Source organism: Pristiophorus japonicus, chromosome 4 (genome assembly GCF_044704955.1).
Source record: "Pristiophorus japonicus isolate sPriJap1 chromosome 4, sPriJap1.hap1, whole genome shotgun sequence".
NCBI lineage: Eukaryota > Metazoa > Chordata > Chondrichthyes > Pristiophoridae > Pristiophorus > Pristiophorus japonicus.
The window spans coordinates 12,305,577-12,329,191 of record NC_091980.1 but is presented as its reverse complement, the minus strand read 5'-3'; the positions used below and the strand labels follow the sequence as shown (position 1 = coordinate 12,329,191).

At 43.5% G+C, this 23,615-nt stretch overlaps 1 protein-coding gene across 2 annotated transcripts in view; it reads right to left on the bottom strand.

Annotated features, from left to right (window-relative positions):
- The window catches only part of LOC139262840 (protocadherin gamma-A11-like), a 338,634-nt gene that overhangs the window by 291,155 nt on the left and 23,864 nt on the right, over nucleotides 1-23,615 (bottom strand). The window lies entirely within an intron of this gene.

Here is a 23,615-nt window from a genome sequence, read left to right as displayed (position 1 = left end):
GTTTTGTTTTTCTCTAGCTGTTGCTCTTCATAATCTGAGTGATGTAACAGGAACACCCATGGAATTGTATTGGTTGAGGTCATTTATATGGTGGGTGTCAGGACTAGGTGCAATATAAGGAGGAAATCTTCGTGCTTTGGGCAGCAATGGATTGTTCAGGAGAATATCTTTTCAATAAGATGCTGCCATGCGTCTCTAACAACTACAACATACTCTTCTTCTGCATTGTTCAGTTCTTCACCATAGGAACATAATAACATCACATATCTGAGCAGTTATAGGCCATATGCCCAATTGAACCTTCTCTGGCATTCAATCAGATCACAGCTGAACTTTTACATCAACTCCACTTTCCCACCCTATCCCCAAATCCTTTGATTCCATAAGTGCCTATCTATCAATCTTAGTCTTGAATATAGGTATGGACTGAGCATCCACAGTCGTCTGGCCAGGAGATTTCCAAATATTCACAACAATCTTGAGTGAAGAAATGTCTCCTCATCTCATCTTAAATGGCCAACTTCTTATCTTGCGACCATGACCCTTAGTTCTCGACTTTCCAGGCAGGGAAACAGCCTATCAATATCTAACCTGTCAAGCCCTCTAAGAACTTATCTATGGGGACTATTATAGAATCTAGGGAATTCTTAAGATCAAACCAATGCACCCACTATCGCTGCAGCCAGCTCTATTAAAACCCTATGGTGTAGTCCAGCAGCTCCAGCGGATTTATTGTTGTTTAGTCCCATTAATTTCTCCCATACCTTTTGTTACTAATATTAATTACTTTAAGTTCCTCACTCTCATTTGACACTTGGTTCCCCATAATTTTTGTTAGGTTCCTTGTGCCTTCCACTGTGAAGACATGCTCCATTTCCTTATTCACCATTATTATTTCTCCTTTCTCTTTCTCTAAGGGACCCACATTTACCTTCACTCAGCTTTCCTTTTTACATGTAAAAGCTCTTACAATCTACTTATATATTTTTTGCTAGTTTACATTCTATATTCTCCTACTTCATCAATTTCCTGCTCATTATTTGCTGATTTTAAAACGCTCCTAATCCGCAACCTTACCACTCTTTTTGGCAACATTGTATGCTTCTTGTTTTAATCAATACTATCCTTAACTTCTCTAGTTAGCCATGGCTTTACCAAATTTCCTGTGGAGTTATTGTTCCTCAAGGGAATATATATTTGTTGAGAATTATGAATTTGTTTTTAAACATTTACCATTGCTTATCTACCACCATATCTTAGAATCTAATTTCCCAATCTACCACAGCCAACTTATTCCTCATATTTCCGTAATTGGCATTGTTGAAATTTATCCCCTAGTTTTGGACTTAGCCACTTCACTCTCAAAATAAATATGACATTCTATCATATTATGATCACTGTTCCGCAGTGGATCATTTATGATACAATTACTAATTAACCCTGTCACATTAGACAATACTAGATCTAAAATAGCCTGTTCTATCGTATAATAATCCTGTGAAGCACTTTGGGACATTTTACTATGTTTAAGGCGATATATAAATTCAAGTTGTTGTTGTTGTTGCCATTGCCTATTTGGATCCTTATCATATCATTCTAGAAGTCATCTTCTTCATCTTCATTCTCAACCTCCTTGTTCTGAGACAACTTGTGTTTGTATGCCAAGATTGTGGAACTTGCAGCAAAAGATCATAGGGATGAAATTGTTCCTTTTTATAGTCCTTTTATTGCAAATGCGACGCAATGGAGATTTTGCCCAGGATTGGGCAGCACTACTGCCTCCTGGGAAATTGCTCTGGAGGTTTGTGGGAACACTGTCCTGACAGTGCTGTGACCCCCTGATTAGAGCCCCGGGCTGGCGCGTGACACATGATGATGTGTTTGGCATATGCGCCGACGCAACACTGCCTCACACTGACCCATTAACGCTCCACAGGGTAAATTTCCTCATGGGCAGTGAGGCTGGTGCAGGCAGACGTCAATACCAGCTTCATGGGTCGCTATTCTGTTGGACATCCGCAGCCAATACGCCCCTTAAAATGGAGCACATTAGCACCCCAAGATGCCATAATTATTTGTCAGCCGACTCTTTTGTCGGCCAACAATGACGACCCTCATGTCGACCAGGCCACCATCATGTAGCCCAACACTTAATTGTAGGTGCCGGGCTACTGCCCCAGTAGAGCATGTCCCTGATGGCCCAGTGGTGAACAACAAATGGACTGCTCTGTGCGCAGCGGCTCTCCCCTTTAATGGAAGGGGATGGACTTTGTAGCGTGTTAGCGTATATGGAGCATCTGCCTAGTGTTGTTCTGCTCCATGCGGTGCCGATCTATGCCCTGGGAGTGACCCTCAAAGGAAGCGGAGTGCCAGAGGCAGGGAACTCCTCAGTGGAGGGGCATATGGCCCAATTCCACACCAGGGCAAGACTTCCGGACCAGGCGCAGTAAATCCCGGCCCCAGAAGTTTACCCCGAAGGGCAATTTCTTGCCAATGAATCATGACACTCACTTTTTCTCGACAGTGGACCATTATTTCAGAATGCCTGTGGTCTGCTTAATCAGACCCCTGATGATGCATGACTCTCATTATATCAGCACTCTGCTTCTGTGCAAGGAGTTCCTGACAGGAGTCATGAGCCAGTTGGTGAGAGGACAGCCCATGTACCTCAGCAGCCAGCCTAACACTAGATGGTCTGGGTGAAATATTAGAGACATTTAGGACTGATGCGGTTTGATAGTCTCAGGACAGCTGCTTGATATCCGGACCGAGATGTACATGCATTGCTGCTTATGGTCACAAACAAGAATATTGAATGAATGGAAGCCATTCCTATTGAGAGCTGGTTCATGATGGGGAGCATATGAATGCAATTTATGATGCCTCACACCTTCAGGAATCCAGCTATTTTGTGAAATACCAGTGCAATTGCTTCCTACATATCAGCCTACATGGAGAAGGTAATGAACTGTTAATGCCTTGCAAACAGTGCATCAATGACCTGCCAGATGGTTGTGTGCACAGCAACTGATTTTGCTGATGTCAGCAGACATAATTTGTAAAGAGCCAGAGGCATAATAATTTAGAGCCATGGTGACCTTCAGTACCATTGGCAGTGCAGTGTAAGCACTACTGCCGGGCTCCAATTTGTGCTGCAAAATGCAGCACAGATATGTGACTGGATCCATGTTGAAACAAAGCTAACTTACACATTGCTCCTCTGTAAGGATCAGGCTAGATGTTTGTTCCAAAATACCCGTATGATTTCATGCCTTCTGCATCCTGTGCCGGTCTTTGCTGCATTCCTTGCTGCTGCCCAGGTTCCTAATTTAAAAGGGTTAATGGTAAGCTCAGCTGCATTAACATGTTCAGTAAAGGAAGGTAGGTTGGAGTGGGGGGAACTCCGAGGCGGGTGCAAAACCCAGGAAACGAGGTTTCCTGTAGGCCCTACCGAGTTTAATATCAGGGTCTGATTTAAATGTGAGGCCTCGGATTCCCACATGCAGCCAACCAGCTTGAGAGGTGGCTGGCTGCAGACGAGTAAGCCTCAGAAGAGAGAGGCCAGTCCGGGGGAGAGGTTTGGCAATTGGTCACAGAACTGGGGGAGAGAATCAGCTGGTATAGGGAATCAGGAGAAGGGGAGAGCATCCAACCGGGTTGGAGATAGGAGGGGGAGAGGATTTGCCGTGTTTGGGATCGTTGGGAGAAGAGAATCAGCCACAGTCGGCGATCGGCCAAGATCGAGGATAGGGGGGATACGTGGATTTTCAGAGATCAGAGATTAGGGTTTGGGGCAGAGAATTGGCTGAGGTCAAGGATGGTGGGGTGGCGGGGGAAGAGGATCGGTTGCAGGCGGTGACGGGGGTGGTCGACCGGGAATCACGGAGGAGGTGGCCGAGGGGGTTGGCACGTTTCGGACAGGGATTGGGGAACTGGCTGGGATCGAAGATGAGTATAAAGTCAGTTACCACCTAGATGCAGCAGTCCCCAACTCTGTTGAACAATTAGATTTCACAAATTGTGTGAAAGCCATCCATAAGCAGTTAAAAACAAAATGGAGGGGATAAAGGATGCTTCCAGACTCATTAATATTTAAATTGAGGTAAAGCCTCTAAGGAGCGGGTTGATCGCCGCTCCACTCCTGCATCTAGCAAAACCGGAAGTGGGTTGGCTGGAGGCGGGATCAGGTCGGGGATCTCATTTTTAGCACTTTAACACTGCCCCCATGCTTCAAACCCAGCAGTTTATTTTTTCAGAAAAATTCCGGCCTCTCTGCTTTCTCAGGTTGATGTAAGAGATCCTGTGACAGTTAGCCTGCATTTACAGCACCTACTGGCAGTTACAAAGTGCGCACATGCCCATCGGGGCCATGTAAGTTCCGGGTTTAGGTCTGCAAGGTGCATGCGCCAAAACCTGGAACTTGCGATCTGTCAAGGAACTTGACACATCCACTGCATCCGAAAGAAAAGGACCTGTGCGGGGGTTGTGTTGAGCTATTTGCCCAATTCCTGCCCAGCGAATGTCCTTCAAGTTCTGACACTGGTAAAAGCAGGCATAAGGCCGACTTTTACAAGCTTAAGATTTAAAAAAAATAGTAATGTAAAATGTTATCACTCATTTATATATTAAAAGCCCTGTCCATTAATGGAAGATTATTTTTAGCCCTGTTAAAACATATTAAAAAAATTTAAAACAATACATTTTTGTGTAAAATATTTAATTAAATTGCATTTTAATTAATTTTAAATAAGTAATGTGTTTTTAAAATTTATTTATTGGCCCAGAATTTGCGGTCGGAGGCTTTCCGCAGGCAATGCCTCCCACTGCAAAACTTCCTACCGAAGTACCTCGTGGTCCCGGAGATTCAGAAAACTGCAATCCTGGGAATCTATGAGAAGGCCTTCGTAGAGGCCCGTATCTCTCAAGAGTTTATGAGTTTTGTACGCCTCACTGGAATCATGTGGACTGGCACAAACTATCAGAGTAGGGAGATCCCCATTCATAGTTCAGTGAGTTAAGTATAAGAACATAAGAAATAGAAACAGGAGTAGGCCATACGGCCCCTCGAGCCTGCTCCGCCATTCAATAAGATCATGGTTGGTTTGATCATGGACTCTGCTCCACTTTCCCGCCTGCTCCCCATAACCCCTTATCCCCTTATCATTCAGAAACTATCTATTTCTGTCTTAAATTTATTCAATGTACCAGCTTCCACAGCTCTCTGAGGAAGCAAATTACAAAGATTTACAGCCTTCTGAGAGAAGAAATGTCTCCTCATCTCTGTTTTAAATGGGTGGCCCCTTATTCAAAGATCATGCTCTCTAGTTCTAGTCTCCCCCATCAATAGAAATATCCTCTCTGCATCCACCCTGTCAAGCCCCCTCATAATCTTATACGTTTTGATAAGATCACCTCACATTCTTCTGAATTCCAATGAGTAGAGGCCAAACCTACTAAACGGTTCCTCATAAGTCATAGAAACATAGAAACATAGAAAATAGGTGCAGGAGTAGGCCATTCGGCCCTTCAAGCCTGCACCGCCATTCAATGAGTTCACGGCTGAACATGCAACCTCAGTACCCCATTCCTGCTTTCTCGCCATACCCCTTGATCCCCCTAGTAGTAAGGACTACATCTAACTCCTTTTTGAATATATTTAGTGAATTGGCCTCAACAACTTTCTGTGGTAGAGAATTCCACAGGTTCACCACTCTCTGGGTGAAGAAGTTTCTCCTCATCTCGGTCCTAAATGGTTTACCACTTATCCGTAGACTGTGACCCCTGGTTCTGGACTTCCCTAACATTGGGAACATTCTTCCTGCATCTAACCTGTCTAAACCCGTCAGAATTTTAAACGTTTCTATGAGATAGAAACATAGAAACATAGAAACATAGAAAATAGGTGCAGGAGTAGGCCATTCGGCCCTTCTAGCCTGCACCGCCATTCAATGAGTTCATGGCTGAACATTCAACTTCAGTACCCCATTCCTGCTTTCTCACCATACCCCTTGATCCCCCTAGCAGTAAGGACCTCATCCAACTCCTTTTTGAATATATTTAGTGAATTGGCCTCAACAACTTTCTGTGGTAGAGAATTCCACAGGTTCACCACTCTCTGGGTGAAGAAGTTCCTCCGCATCTCGGTCCTAAATGGCTTACCCCTTATCCTTAGACTGTGACCCCTGGTTCTGGACTTCCCCAACATTGGGAACATTCTTCCTGCATCTAACCTGTCTAACCCCATCAGAATTTTATATGTTTCTATGAGGTCCCCTCTCATTCTTCTGAACTCCAGTGAATACAAGCCCAGTTGATCCAGTCTTTCTTGATAGGTCAGTCCCGCCATCTCGGGAATCAGTCTGGTGAACCTTCGCTGCACTCCCTCAATAGCAAGAATGTCCTTCCTCAGGTTAGGAGACCAAAACTGTACACAATACTCCAGGTGTGGCCTCACCAATGCCCTGTACAACTGTAGCAACACCTCCCTGCCCCTGTACTCAAATCCCCTTGCTATGAAGGCCAACATGCCATTTGCTTTCTTAACCGCCTGCTGCACCTGCATGCCAACCTTCAATGACTGATGTACCATGACACCCAGGTCTCTTTGCACCTCCCCTTTTCCTAATCTGTCACCATTCAGATAATAGTCTGTCTCTCTGTTTTTACCACCAAAGTGGATAACCTCACATTTATCCACATTATACTTCATCTGCCATGCATTTGCCCACTCACCTAACCTATCCAAGTCGCTCTGCAGCCTCACAGCATCCTCCTCGCAGCTCACACTGCCACCCAACTTAGTGTCATCCGCAAATTTGGAGATACTACATTTGATCCCCTCATCTAAATCATTAATGTACAGTGTAAACAGCTGGGGCCCCAGCACAGAACCTTGCGGTACCCCACTAGTCACTGCCTGCCATTCTGAAAAGTACCCATTTACTCCTACTCTTTGCTTCCTGTCTGACAACCAGTTCTCAATCCATGTCAGTACACTACCCCCAATCCCATGTGCTCTAACTTTGCACATCAATCTCTTGTGTGGGACCTTGTCGAACGCCTTCTGAAAGTCCAAATATACCACATCAACTGGTTCTCCCTTATCCACTCTACTGGAAACATCCTCAAAAAATTCCAGAAGATTTGTCAAGCATGATTTCCCTTTCACAAATCCATGCTGACTTGGACCTATCATGTCACCTCTTTCCAAATGCACTGCTATGACATCCTTAATAATTGATTCCATCATTTTACCCACTACCGATGTCAGGCTGACCGGTCTATAATTCCCTGTTTTCTCTCTCCCTCCTTTTTTAAAAAGTGGGGTTACATTGGCTACCCTCCACTCCATAGGAACTGATCCAGAGTCAATGGAATGTTGGAAAATGACTGTCAACGCATCCACTATTTCCAAGGCCACCTCCTTAAGTACTCTGGGATGCAGTCCATCAGGCCCTGGGGATTTATCGGCCTTCAATCCCATCAATTTCCCCAAAACAATTTCTTCACTGTTAGTTAGCCAATCCTCTATCCTTGCTAATATATTACCCCCAACCCCGTGAAGTTTATCTTGTGCAGTAACCTTTTATGTGGCACCTTGTCAAATGTCTTCTGGAAGTCCGAATACATCACATCCACTGGTTCCCCTCTCATTCTTCTGAACTCCAGTGAATACAAGCCCAGTTGATCCAGTCTTTCTTGATATGTCAGTCCCGCCATCCCGGAATCTTCTCATCCTCGGAATCAACCTCATGAACCTTCTCTGAACTGCCTCCTAAGCAAGTATATCCTTTCGTAAAAATGGAAACCAAAACTGCACGTAGTATTCCAGGTGTGACCTCACCAATAGCTTATATAGCTGTAGTAAGACTTCCCTGCATTTATGCTCCATCCCATTTGCAATATAGGCCAAGATACCATTGGCCTTCCTGATCAGTGCTGCACCTGCATACTATCCTTTTGTGTTTCATGCATAAGTACATTCAGGTCCTGCTGTACTGCGGCACTTTGAAATCTTTCTCCATTTAAATAATAATTTGCTCTTTGATTTTTCCTCCAAAGAGCATGACCTCACACTTTCCAACATTATACTCCATGTGCCAAATGTTTGCCCACTCACTTAGCCTGTCTATGTCCTTTTGCAGATTCTTTATGTCCTCCTCACACATTGCTTTGCCTCCTATCTTTGTATTGTCAGCAAACTTGGCTACGTTACACTCAGTCCCTTCTTCCAAGTCGCTAATATAGATTGTAAATTGTTGTGCACCCAGCACTGAGCCCTGCGGCACTCCACTAGTTACTGGTTGCCAACCAGAGAATGAACCATTTATCCCGACTCTCTTCACTGTTAGTTAGCCAATCCTCTATCCTTGCTAATATATTACCCCCAACCCCGTGAAGTTTATCTTGTGCAGTAACCTTTTATGTGGCACCTTGTCAAATGTCTTCTGGAAGTCCAAATACATCACATCCACTGGTTCCCCTTGATCCACCCTGTTTGTTACATCCTCAAAAACTCGAACAGATTTGTCAAACATTACTTCCCCTTCATAAATCCATGCTGACTCTGCCTGACTGAATTTTGCTTTTCCAAATGTCCTGCTATTGCTTCTTTAATAATGGAATCCAACATTTTCCCAACCACAGATGTTTGGCTAATTGGTCTAGAGTTTCGTGCTTTCTGTCTGCCTCCTTTTTTAAAAAGAGGTGTTACATTTGCAGTTTTCCAATCTGCTGGGACCTCCCCAGAATCCAGCGAATTTTGATAAATTACAACCAATGCATCCACAATCCCTGCTGCTACTTCTCTTAAGACCTAGGATGCAAGCCATCAGGTCCAGGGGATTTATCTGCCTTCAGTCCCATTATCTTACTGAGTACCATCTCCTTAGTGATTTTGATTGTGTTAAGTTCCTCCCCGCCTTATAACCTCCAAATGATCCACTGTCGAAGTATGAAAGGGTATATTCCCCAAAACACAGAAACAATGAAAACACCAAAATAAAACACATATTTCAAATTAATAAAAATATAATTTAATTAATTATTTAAATTAAAACTTAATTTAAAAAAAAAATAAATTAACACTTTAAAGGGTCTAAAAATAAGCGTAACTTATCTAGCAGGATTTTAAATGTTTAAATTATTTTAAAAATTTATTTTTCTGCATTAAAAGTCTTTGATAAAAATAGGCCTTATACCTACTTTTATCAATCGTAAGAATTTGAAGGACATTCGCTGGGCATGATTTGGCAGATAGCCCAGCTCTCCGCCTGAGGAGTCCCTTTAGTTTCAGATGCAGTGGATCTATCAAGAGAATCCTTGACAGATCGATAGGTTTAGGCACTTGCGCTTCGCATACTTAATCCGGATCTTGCGGGGACCCCACGAGCGTGTGCATACCTCGTACGCACCAGTGAGGAGCACAAATTCAGGCCCAATGTGCTAGTGTGTTTTAAGGGATATTCTCGTTCATATACATGACAGCTCTGCAGAAATGGAATTATCATAAGTATGAATGGGGTTCTCCCTACTCTGATAGGTTGGGCTGGCCCGCATCATTCCAAAGATACATACGAAGCCCTTAAGCTCCAGTGATAAGTATTCCTCTATGCTGGCATTCATCTAGAGGGCCAGTATTAGAGGTCTCCAAACCTCTGAGAGCACCCGGTACTTTAGTAAATAATTTTGTGGTCAGATGCATCCGACCGCAAATTCTTAGCCAGTATTTCGAAGAAGAGCAGTTGTGTTAACCCCGGTGCCTAACCAATGCCTTACAACATTTGGCGGAGTACAGCTTGACTACAAATGATGATTCAGCCAAAACAAGACAAAAATTTTAAAAATGTTCACAAAAATTAATTTTGAAATGTAGTCACATATAAAGAAACGTAAAGACAATTGAGTGACAGCATAATTCCACAAAAATCATTGCAAGGATGAGCGGTTAATCTGTTTTGACTACACTAGTTGAAGGAGAAGGTTTGACTAGGAGGTATGGTTATATCATTGCTCCATCTCGGAAAGTGTCAAGGGATCAGTAACATGCATCCAGCAGACCGATGCAACTTGGATTTAAGGTCTTATCAGAATCGCTTTTATTCTGAAAAATAGAATCATAGGGTTGGCCTTCCGTACCCAGCGATAATGGCATTTTTTTTGCCAAAATTACCTTTATTGCATCACAATCACTGTGAGGCCGTAAATTCAAGGTTTAATTTGTGCAGCAGTAAAAATCAGCATTGCACAAGGATTTGCAGCGCTAACCGCGAATTTCGGCAACTTTAATCCAAGGCCGATACCACTGCGAGTTGGGCCTAGGGAAGGCGGAAAATCACCTAAAAATAAATTGGAAGAAACAAAAAAAAATTCACAAAACATTTACAAGACACTTATCTAGCAAATTGCTGAAAAGAAATAAAAAATAAAAATTTTAACTTGCTTTTTTTGCGGGTCTTCATATTTACTGCTGCTCTAGATGCTGCAACGCAACTTTTTCCCTGTTGGTCTTTTTTGCACAAAATATGGGTGCGCACAGAGCTAAATTTTGGGTGAAAGTGATATTTTGAGTCTTGCACTTCGGTGGTCCTCTCTCCAGCGGTATTTGAAAACCGCCGCTGCAATACGTCACCGAAATTTCCGTCGACCAGGTTTTCGGCAAAAAAGGTGAAATAGGACCAAAAACCCAGTCATAAAAGAGCCGAATTTCCAGCCCATAGACTAATAGAAAATTACAGCACGGAAGGAGGCAATTTCATCACATCTGTCCACGCTGGTCTACAAAGAGCTATCCAGCCTAACCCCACTTTCCTGCTCTTGCTCCATAGCCTGGTAGGTTACAGCGCATCAAGTGTACATCCTTGTACTTTTCAAAAATGCTGAGGGTTTCTGGCTCTAAAATTCTTTCAGGCAGTGAATTCTAGACCCCCACCACCATCTGGGTGAGAAAAATTCCCCTCAAATCCCCTCTTAAACCTCCGACTATTTACTTAAATCTATGCCCCCCTGATTGTTGACATCTCGGCTAAAGGAAATAGATCCTTCCTAGCTACTCATTCTAGGCCCCTCATAATTTTATACACCTCAATAATGTCTTCCCTCAGTCTCCTCTGTTCCAAAGAAAACAAAATCAGCCTATCCAATTTTTCCTCAAAGCTAAAATTTTCCATTACAGGCAACATCCTTATATCCTGTCCGGTGCAATCAAATATTTTCTGTAATGTGGTGACCAGAACTGCAGGCAGTACTCCAGCTGTGCCCTAACTAGTGTTTTGTACAATACAAGCATAACATCCCTGCTTTTGTTTTCTATGCCTCGGCTAATAAAGTCAAGTATTGCGTATGCTTCTTAAGCACCTGATCTACCAATGTGCTACCTTCAGGGATCTGTAGACATGCACTGCAAGGTCCCTTTGTTCCACTCCACTTCTCAGTGTCCTACAATTTAATGTGTTTTCCCTAGCCTTGTTAGCCCTCCCCAAAGGCATTACATCGCAGATCTCCAGATTGAATTCCATTTGCCAGTGGTCTGCCCACCTCACCAGTTCATTGATATCTTTCTGCAGTCTACAGCTTTCTCCATCCTTATCAACCGCACAGCCAGTTTTTGTGTCATCTGCAAACTTCTTAATCATACCTATTATATTCAAGGCTAAAACCATGATATATAACACAAAAATGAAGGGTGCCAGTACTGAGCCCTGTGGAATGCCACTGGATACAGCCTTCCAGACACAAAAATAACCATCAATGATTACCCTTTGCTGTCTGCCTCTGACCCACTTTTGGATCCAACGTTCCACTTTGCCTTGGATCCCAAGGGATTTTATTTTCATGACCAGTCTGCCATGTGGGACCTCATGAAAACCGAAACTAAAATCCCTATGCAGTACATGAAACACACGACCCTGACCGATCCTCCTTGTTACCTCCTCAAAAAATTCAATCACTTTGGTCAGACAGGACCTTTCCTTAACAAATCCATGCTAAATGTCGTTGGTTAATCCGTGTCTTTCTAAATGAAGATTTATCCTGTCCCTCACAATTTTCTCCAATAATTTTCACAGCATCAAGGTTAGGTTGACTGGCCTGTAATTACCCTGTTTATCCCTAACTCCATTTTTAAACAAAGGTACAACTTTAGCAGTCCTCCAGTCCTCCGGCACGACATCTATGGCTAGAGAGGATTGGAAAATGATGGACAGATTCTCTGCTATTTCCTCATTTGTTTCTCTTAACAGTCTGGGATATATTTCATCCGGCCTAGGGTTGTTATCTACTTTCAAATTGCTAAAAATATTAACATTTCTCTCTCACTATGTTTATTTCATCTAATATTTCACACTCTTCTTCCCTGATTGTAATTCTGCATCACCACTCTCCTTTGTGAAAACAGATGCAACTATTCATTAAGAACCATATCCATTTCTTCCACCTCCACTCACAGATTACCTTTATGTTCTCTTATAGGCCATACTCTTTCTTTAGTTGTCCTCTTGCTCCGAATGTATTTATAAAACATCTTTGGTTTTTCCTTTATTTTATTTGCCAATTTGTTTCATGCTCTCTTTTTGATTTCCTAATATCTTTTTTAATTTCACTCCTATACTTTCTATACTTCTCTAGGATTTCTGCGGTATTGAGCCCTTTATATCTGCCATAAGCCTCCTTTTTTATTTCTCCTAAACTCTATGCCACTTGATATCCAGGGAGCTCTAGATTTGTAAGTCCCAACCTTTTTCTTTAAGGGAACATACTTGTGTGGAACCCTCAGGGTCTCCTCCTTGAATGCCTCCTACTGCTCTTTCACCGATTTACTTTCTAGTAGCTGGTTCCAGTACACCTTGGCTAAATCAATTCTCAGCTTAGTAAAATTGGCTATTCCCCAATTAAGTACCTTAATTCCAGGTCTATCTCTTCCCTTTTCCATAATTACCATAAATCTAACTGAATTAAGATCACTAGCTTCAAAATTATCTCCCACTGATAATCCCTTCCACCTGGCCAGCTTCATTCCCTAATGCTAAGTCCAAAACTGCCCCTCCCTTGTTGGGCTTGCTACATACTCGCGACAAAATTTCTACTGAATTCATTTTTGGAATCCTGCACCCTCTATACCTTTCACACAACTATCCCAGCAAATATTACGACAGTTTTATTCCCCTACTTTTAATTCTCAGAATATGCCTACATATTTGCTCTTCGATCTCCCTCTGACTGTTTGCGGGTCTATTGTACTATCCCAGCATTGTGATCGCCTCTTTATAGTTCTTCAATGCAACGCACATGACCTCATTTAGAAACATAGAAACATAGAAACAAGGCGCAGGAGTAGGCCATTCGGCCCTTCTAGCCTGCACCGCCATTCAATGAGTTCATGGCTGAACATGCAACTTCAGTACCACATTCCTGCTTTCTCGCCATAACCCTTGATCCCCCGAGTAGTAAGGACTTCATCTAACTCCTTTTTTAATATATTTAGTGAATTGGCCTCAACAACTTTCTGTGGTAGAGAATTCCACAGGTTCACCACTCTCTGGGTGAAGAAATTCCTCCTCATCTCGGACCTAAATTGCTTCCCACTTATCCTTGGACTTCCCCAACATTGGGAACATTCTTCCTGCATCTAACCTGTCTAACCCCGTCAGAATTTTAAACGTTTCTATGAGGTCCCCTCTCATTCTTTTGAACTCCAGTGAATACAAGCCCAGTTGATCCAGTCTTTCTTGATAGGTCAGTCCCGCCATCCCAGGAATCAGTCTGGTGAACCTTCGCTGCAATCCCTCAATAGCAAGAATGTCCTTCCTCAGGTTAGGAGACCAAAACTGTACACAATACTCCAGGTGTGGCCTCACCAAGGCCCTGTACAATTGTAGCAACACCTCCCTGCCCCTGTACTCAAATCCCCTCGCTATGAAGGCCAACATGCCATTTGCTTTCTTAACCGCCTGCTGTACCTGCATGCAAACCTTCAATGACTGATGTACCATGACACCCAGGTCCCTTTTCACCTCCCCTTTTCCTAATCTGTCACTATTCAGATAATAATCTGTCTCTCTGTTTTTACCACCAAAGTGGATAACCTCACATTTATCCACATTATACTTCATCTGCCATGCATTTGCCCAATCACCTAACCTATCCAAGTCGCTCTGCAGCCTCAAAGCATCCTCCTCGCAGCTCACACTGCCACCCAACTTAATGTCATCCACAAATTTGGAGATACTACATATAATCCCCTCGTCTAAATCATTAATATGCAGTGTAAACAGCTGGGGCCCCAGCACAGAACCTTGCGGTACCCCACTAGTCACTGCCTGCCGTTCTGAAAAGTCCCCATTTACTCCTACTCTTTGCTTCCTGTCTGACAACCAGTTCTCAAACCATGTTAGCACACTACCCCCAATCCCATGTGCTTTAACTTTGCACATTAATCTCTTGTGTGGGACCTTGTCGAAAGCCTTCTGAAAGTCCAAATATACCACATCAACTGGTTCTCCCTTGTCCACTTTACTGGAAACATCCTCAAAAAATTCCAGAAGATTTGTCAAGCATGATTTCCCTTTCACAAATCCATGCTGACTTGGACCTATCATATTACCTCTTTCCAAATGCACTGCTATGACATCCTTAATAATTGATTCCATCATTTTACCAACTACCGATGTCAGGCTGACCGGTCTATAATTCCCTGTTTTCTCTCTCCCTCCTTTTTTGATGATCCTTCGAACATATCATCCCTCCTCACAGCTGTAACTGTTACATTGAGTAATACTGCGAATCCTTCCTTTTTATTTCCTTCTATTCCTCTCTGAAAAGCCTGTAACCAAGAATGTTGAGTTGCGAGCCAACCCTTCTTTCAGTCATGTTTCAGTAATAGCTATAATATCATATGCCCAAGTGCCTACCTGTGCTCTCAGCTCAGGTGCCTTATAGAAACATAGAAACATAGAAAATTGGTGCAGGAGTAGGCCATTCGGCCCTTCTAGCCTGCACCGCATTTCAATGAGTTCATGGCTGAACATTCAACTTCAGTACCCCATTCCTGCTTTCTCGCCATACCCCTTGATCCCCCTAGTAGTAAGGACCTCATCTAACTCCTTTTTGAATATATTTAGTGAATTGGCCTCAACAACTTGCTGTGGTAGAGAATTCCACAGGTTCACCACTCTCTGGGTGAAGAAGTTCCTCTGCATCTCGGTCCTAAATGGCTTACCCCTTATCCTTAGACTGTGACCTCTGATTCTGGACTTCCGCAACATTGGGAACATTCTTCCTGCATCTAACCTGTCTAACCCCGGCAGAATTTTAAATGTTTCTATGAGGTCCCCTCTCATTCTTCTGAACTCCAGTGAATACAAGCCCAGTTGATCCAGTCTTTCTTGATATGTCAGTACCGCCATCCCGGAATCAGTCTGGTGAACCTTCGCTGCACTCCCTCAATAGCAAGAATGTCCTTCCTCAGGTTAGGAGACCAAAACTGTACACAATACTCCAGATGTGGCCTCACCAATGCCCTGTACAACTGTAGCAACACGTCCCTGCCCCTGTACTCAAATCCCCTTGCTATGAAGGCCAACATGCCATTTGCTTTCTTAACCGCCTGCTGCACCTGCATGCCAACCTTCAATGACTGATGTACCACGACACCCAGGTCTCTTTGCACCTCCCCTTTTCCTAATCTGTCACCATTCAGATAATAGTCTGTCTCTCTGTTTTTACCACCAAAGTGGATAACCTCACATTTATCCACATTATACTTCATCTGCCATGCATTTGCCCACTCACCTAACCTATCCAAGTCGCTCTGCAGCCTCACAGCATCCTCCTCGCAGCTCACACTGCCACCCAACTTACTGTCATCCGCAAATTTGCAGATACTACATTTAATCCCCTCATCTAAATCATTAATGTACAATGTAAATAGCTGGGGCCCCAGCACAGAACCTTGCGGTACCCCACTAGTCACTGCCTGCCATTCTGAAAAGTACCCATTTACTCCTACTCTTTGCTTCCTGTCTGACAACCAGTTCTCAATCCATGTCAGCACACTACCCCCAATCCCATGTGCTCTAACTTTGCACATCAATCTCTTGTGTGGGACCTTGTCGAACGCCTTCTGAAAGTCCAAATATACCACATCAACTGGTTCTCCCTTGTCCACTTTACTGGAAACATCCTCAAAAAATTCCAGAAGATTTGTCAAGCATGATTTCCCTTTCACAAATCCATGCTGACTTGGATCTATCATGTCACCTCTTTCCAAATGCACTGCTATGACATCCTTAATAATTGATTCCATCATTTTACCCACTACCGATGTCAGGCTGACCGGTCTATAATTCCCTGTTTTCTCTCTCCCTCCTTTTTTAAAAAGTGGGGTTACATTGGCTACCCTCCACTCTATAGGAACTGATCCAGAGTCAATGGAATGTTGGAAAATGACTGTCAATGCATCCACTATTTCCAAGGCCACCTCCTTAAGTACTCTGGGATGCAGTCCATCAGGCCCTGGGGATTTATCGGCCTTCAATCCCATCAATTTCCCCAACACCATTTCCCGGCTAATAAGGATTTCCCTCAGTTCCTCCTCCTTACGAGACCCCCCGACCCCTTTTATAACCGGAAGGTTGTTTGTATCCTCCTTCGTGAATACCGAACCAAAGTACTTGTTCAATTGGTCCGCCATTTCTTTGTTCCCCGTTATGACTTCCCCTGATTCTGACTGCAGGGGACCTACGTTTGTCTTTACTAACCTTTTTCTCTTTACATTTCCTTGACTTGTTGCTTTGAAGTATATACTATTTAGCACCGCCACATTCCATTGCTATCTATTTTCTCTCTAATTAACTTTCTAATTTTCTGATTTCCAATTCCAGCTTTAATTCTTTCCTTCCGAATCAAATCTCAGTTTCCCATCCCCTGCCAAACTAGTTAAATCCCTACCCAACAGCACTAGCACCGCACCCCCGCACCCCCACCCCCTCCCCCCCCACCACACCCCACACACCCACCATCACAACTCCTGTTGCATGGATATTGATCCCAGATCTGTTGAGGTGTAGCCCGTCCAGCTTGTACAGGTCGCAGCTCTCCTATAAAAGAGCGTAGCACTGATTATATCATCACGCTGGCACATCACCACATCTCTCCCCTTCATTTAAAGTGAGAGCCGCTGTGAGCTCTGCATCATTTTCAGTTAGGTTCAGTGGGCCGTCAGGGAGGATTTCCCAATGTTGGGGAAGTCCAGAACCAGGGGTCACAGTCTAAGGATAAGGGGTAAGCCATTTCGGACTGAGATGAGGAGAAATTTCTTCACCCAGAGAGTGGTGAACCTGTGGAATTCTCTACCACAGAAAGTTGTTGAGGCCAATTCACTAAATATATTCAAAAAGGAGTTAGATGAAATCCTTACTTCTAGGGGGATCAAGTGATATGGCGAGAAAGCAGGAATGGGGTACTGAAGTTGCATGTTCAGCCACAAACTCATTGAATGGCGGTGCAGGCTTGAAGGGCCGAATGGTCTAGTCCTGCACCTATTTCCTATGTTTCTATATTTGAGCTGGCCAGCGGCCTGTGACCCAAGATGGGGTGCCAGTCTTCCTGTTGGCAGCCCGGCCAAACTCGGGCCATGATTGTTGCGCTGATCTGGCAGTCGGCCAACAGAAAAAATAACATGGTGGCTGTGGCAGTGAACCCTCCCGTTTAATGGCAGGTGCAAAGCCATTTTACAAAACATTGCAAGCACAGTGCACCCACTGTGAAAAATCTGTCGGCGGCACCAAGATTTTCTCAGTGAAATTTTGCATTCATAGAAATATAGAAAGATAGAAACTTACAGTGCAGAAGGAGGCCATTTCAGCCCATCGTGTCCACGCCAACTGACAAAACGCCGCATGGCCCTCGGCCAGCAGCCCTGAAGGTTACATATAAACCTATGAACAATGAACAATGGCTGAAAGATAAAGAGCACCCAGCCCAACCCAGTCCGCCCCACACAACTGCGACACCCCTTACACTGAAACATTCTACACTCCACCGCAACCGGATCTATGTGATCTCCATGGTGAGGCAAAAACCAGATAAAAACTCAGGCCAATTTAAGGAACAGAAATCTGGGAAAATTCCTCTCCGACCCATCGAGGCGATCAAAATAATTCCAGGCGATCATAATGGCCGTATTTGATTCCCTGCAGTATTTACCATCATATTTGCACTGGCCAACAAGTGTTTATCCAATCTAATCCCAATTACCAGCTTTAGGTCCGTAACCATGCAGATTGTGGCACTTTAATGCCCATCCAACCATTTCTTAAGTGTGGTAAGATTTCTGCATCCACAACTCTTCCAGGCAGTAAGATCCAGATCCCCACAAACCTCTGCGTAAAGAAGCACCCGCCCCAATCCCCTTTAAATCTTCCATCAATCACCTTAAAACTATACCCCCTCCTAATGGACCCATCCACCAATGGAAATAGGCCCTTGATATCCACTATATCCAGGTCCCTCAATATTTGTATACCTCAATGAGGTCTCCTATCAACCTCCTCTGTTCCAATGAGAACAAACCCAGCCTATCCAGTCTCTACTCATAACTAAGTTTCTCCATTCCAGACAGCATCCGTTTAAATCTCCTCTGCACTTTCTCTAGTGCAATCACGTCCCTCCTATAATATGGCAACCAGAACTGCACGCAGTCCTCCAGCTGTGGCCTAAGCAAAGTTTTATACAATTTAAGCATAACCTCCCTGCCTCAGCCAATAAAGGCAAGCATTCCGTATGCCTTCTTAACCATATTATCCACCTGGTCTGCTATTTTCAGGGATCTGTGGACACACACTCCAAGGGCATTCGGGGGGGGGGGGGGGGGGTGGGGGGGAACATCAGCGAGGACGCATTTTGGATGGATTGGCAGCAGTGGGGCCGAAGTGGAGGGAACGGGTCACTGCTGGGATACCGTAGGAGTGCAATTTTCAAAATGGCGGACATTCCACCACAAATCATGGCCATTCAACTCACCGTGTGGCTGCCGCTTTCCGGCAGTAACAGGTCTTAATGAAAGGAGCAATTTCGGCCCCTTAGATTCTACAATTTTACAAATTTTAGATTATACACAGACAAGAAATGCAACGTTCTGCCATACTGTAAAAACAGTTTTCAGACACATGCTATTTTTATTGAAACAAAAACAAATAATTTGATTCCATCTCCAGACCGTGGTCTCAGGCTGAAACAGACTGCTCAGTCCGACTCGACCCTGAGCTGAGCATCTGACCCATATCCTGTCCATCACAAAGACTTCGTATTTCCTTCTTTCTAATATCACCCATTTCCTCCCCTGCCTCAGCTCATCTGCTGCTAATGCCCTCATTCAACTTTTGTGATCTCCCATTGAGGCCATCCATAAACTTGATCTGATCCAAAATGCTGCTTTAAATTCGAGCTTACACCAAATCCCTTTCACCCATCTCCGCTGTGCTCGCTGAACTACATTGGATCATGATCCACCAATATCTTAATAGAATCATCAAATCACATAAATATATGTCCCAGAAGGAGGCCACTCGACTCATTATGTTGTGCGGGTCGAAAAAGAGCTGTCCAGCCTAATTCCACTTTTCAGTTCTTGTTCCATTATCTTGTAGGTTCTGGCACATCAAGAGCAGATCAAAGCACTTTTTAAATGCAATTAACATTTCTGCCTCTACCACACTTTCAAGCATTGAGTTCCAGACTCAATCCACCCTCTGGGAGAATTCTACAACCGCTGGGTGAACCGCCACCACCCTCTCATAGTCATGTTTTAAAAATTCCTATGTGTTCAAATTACTACATGACCTCGATTAGTCCTAGCTCTGTAAACTCATGCAGCCTTACAACTCTTGGAGGACATTGCATTCCTCCACCTCTGGCCTCTTGTGATTCCCTCAACTTCCGTTGCCCAGCATTGGCAGCTATGCCTTCCATTGCCTAGGATCTGAGTTCTGGAATTCACTCCCAAATGCGCCATTGAACTTTATACTTCCTTAAAGTGCTATCTATGCAATATATTGTTATTGTTACAAATTCTCTGCCTCGAATATAAATAACCATTTTTTTAGACCTTGCAAAGTCTTTTTGAAATTTTGTAAATGTAGAGTTAAATATTTAAGAAGATCTCAGATTACATTTATGATCTGTGTTGTGTTATCTGATCTCAATAGCACAGCAGTCAGGTGCTATAATTGCTCAGTTCCAGGAATGGGAAAGTCAACATAGTTCCCAGTGACCCTTTTGGAAAAGGTGCGTGAGGATACATCATATGAAGACAAGATTATGCTCAGCTATGCTGCCCTTTTTAGTCTAATAATCTGTCTATAGTCATATGATGTGATTGGGATTACAGAGACGTGGCTCCAGAATGATCAGGGCTGGGAACTGAACATCCATGGGTATTCAACATTCAGGAAGGATAGAATAAAAGGAAAAAGAGTTGGGGTAACATTGCTGGTTAAAGAGGAGATTAATGCAATAGTTATGAAGGACATTAGCTTGGATGATGTGGAATCAATATGGGTAGAGCTGCAGAACATCAAAGGGCAAAAAACGTTAGTGGGAGTTGTGTACAGACCTCCAAGCAGTAGTAGTGATGTTGGGGAGGGCATCAAACAGGAAATTAGGTGTGCATGCAATAAAGGTGCAGCACTTATCATGGGTGACATTAATATGCATATAGATTGGGCTTGCCAAACTGGAAGCAATATGGTGGAGGAGGATTTCCTGTAGTGCATGAGGGATGGTTTTCTAGACCAATATGTCGAGGAACCAACTCAGGGGGAGGCCATCTTGGACTGGATGTTGTGTAATGAGAGAGGATTAATTAGCAATCTCATTGTGCGAGGCCCCTTGGGGAAGAGTGACCATAATATAGTGGAATTCTACATTAGGATGGAGAATGAAACAGTTAATTCAGAAACCATGGTCTAGAACTTAAAGCAGGGTAACTTTGAAGGTATGAGGCGTGAATTGGCTAGGATAGATTGGCGAATGATACTTAAGGGGTTGACAGTGGATGGCCAATGTCAGACATTTAGAGATTGCATGGATAAACTACAGCAATTGTACATCCCTGTCTGGCGTAAAAATAAAAAAGGGAAAGTGGCTCAACCGTGGCTATCAAGGAAAATCAGGGATAGTATTAAAGCCAAGGAAGTGGTATAAAAATTGGCCAGAAATAGCAGCGAACCCGGGGACTGGGAGAAATTTAGAAGTCAGCAGAGGAGTTTGATTAGGGCAGGAAAAATAGAGTACGAGAGGAAGCTTGCAGGGAACATTAAGATGGACTGCAAAAGCGTCTATAGATATGTAAAGAGAAAAAGGTTAGTAAAGACAAACGTAGATCCCCTGCAGTCAGAATCAGGGAAGTCATAATGGGGAACAAAGAAATGGCAGACCAATTGAACAAGTACTTTCGTTCGGTATTCACTAAGGAGAACACAAACAACCTTCCGGATATAAAAGGGGTCAGAGGGTCTCGTAAGAAGGAGGAACTGAGGGAAATCCTTAATAGTCGAGAAATTGTGTTGGGTAAATTGAAGGGATTGGAGGCCAATAAATCCCTGGGGCCTGATGTTCTGCATCGCAGAGTAATAAAGAAGGTGGCCTTGGAAATAACGGATGCATTGACAGTCATTTTCCAACATTCCATAGATTCTGGATCAGTTCCTATGGAGTGGAGGGTAGCCAATGTAAGCCCACTTTTTAAAAAAGGAGGGAGAGAGAAAACAGGGAATTATAGACTGGTCAGCCTGACAACGGTAGTGGGTAAAATGATGGAATCAATTATTATGGATGTCACAGCAGCGCATTTCGAAACAGGTGACATGATAGGTCCAAATCAGCATGGATTTGTGAAAGGGAAATCATGCTTGCCAAATCTTCTGGAACTTTTTGAGGATGTTTCCAGTAGAGTGGACAAGGGAGAGCCAGTTGATATGGTCTATTTGGACTTTCAAAAGGCTTTCGACAAGATCCCACGCAAGAGATTAATGTGCAAAGTTAAAGCACATGGGATTGGGGGTAGTGCACTGACGTGGATTGAGAACTGGTTGCCAGACAGGAAGCAAAGAGTAGGAGTAAATGCGTACTTTTCAGAAAGGCAGGCAGTGACTAGTAGGATATCGCAAGGTTCTGCACTGGGGCCCCAGCTGTATAATTTGTATATTAATGATTTAGACAGAGGGATTAAAAGTAGTATCTCCAAATTTGCGGATGACACTAAGTTGGGTGGCAGTGTGAGCTGCGAGAAGGATGCTATGAGGCTGCAGAGTGACTTGGATAGGTTAGGTGAGTGGGCAAATGCATGGCAGATGAAGTATAATGTGGATAAATGTGAGGTTATCCACTTTGGTGGTAAAAACAGAGAGACAGACTATTATCTGAATGGTGACAGATTAGGAAAAGGGGAGGTGCAATGAGACCTGGGTGTCATGGTACATCAGTCATTGAAGGTTGGCATGCAAGTACAGCACGCAGCTGAGAAAGCAAATGGCATGTTGGCCTTCTTAGCGAGGGGTTTTGAGTACAGGGGCAGGGAGGTGTTACTACAGTTGTACAGGGCCGTGGTGAGGCCACACCTGGAGTATTGTGTACAGTTTTGGTCCCCTAACTTGAGGAAGGACATTCTTGCTATTGAGGGAGTGCATCGAAGGTTCACTAGACTGATTTCCGGGATGATGGGACTGACATATCAATAAAGACTGGATCATGGGCTTGTATTCACTGGAGTTCAGAAGAATGAGAGGGGGTCTCATAGAAACGTTTAAAATTCTGACAGGTTTAGACAGGTTAGGTGCAGGAAGAATGCTCCCAATGTTGGGGAAGTCCAGAACCAGGTTTCACAGTCTAAGGAAAAAGGGGTGAGCCATTTAGGACCGAGATGAGGAGAAACATCTTCACCCAGAGAGTGGTGAATCTTTGGAATTCTCTACCACAGAAAGTTGTTGAGGCCAATTCATTAATATATTCAAAAAGGAGTTCGATGTAGTCCTTACTACTCGGGGATCAAGGGGTATGGCGAGAAAGCAGGAATGGGGTACTGAAGTTGCATGTTCAGCCACAAACTCATTGAATGGCGGCGCAGGCTCGAAGGGACGAATGGCCTAGTCCTGCACCTATTTTCTATTTTTCTATGTTTCTATATATGAAGACTGGTTAACTGAGTGGGGCACTGAAGAGAGTTAACACCCATGGACAGCTACGTGGAATTAATCAACTCCTCCAGGAAACAATGGAAGAACACTGCAGCAAATATATTTTTATATTCTATGAATTTTTTTCCACTTAGTTCCATCACACCGCAAAATTCATAACACATTTATCATTCATTCAAAATTTGTACAAGGCAGATCGACCTTGATTCATTCTTGTTTGGTGATCCCTTAAAATATTGGTGAAGGCTGCCAAATAAACGCATCAATAGATTGTGTTACATTCATATTGGAAACGCTTAAGTAAGATGAACATATGTAAAATAACATCCTTTGTAACTGAGCTGAGAAAAATCTGACTCGGCACTTTCTCCGGCCACGATTTTCCTTCAGTCACATTAAGTGACAATGCCTGTATTAGGATGAATT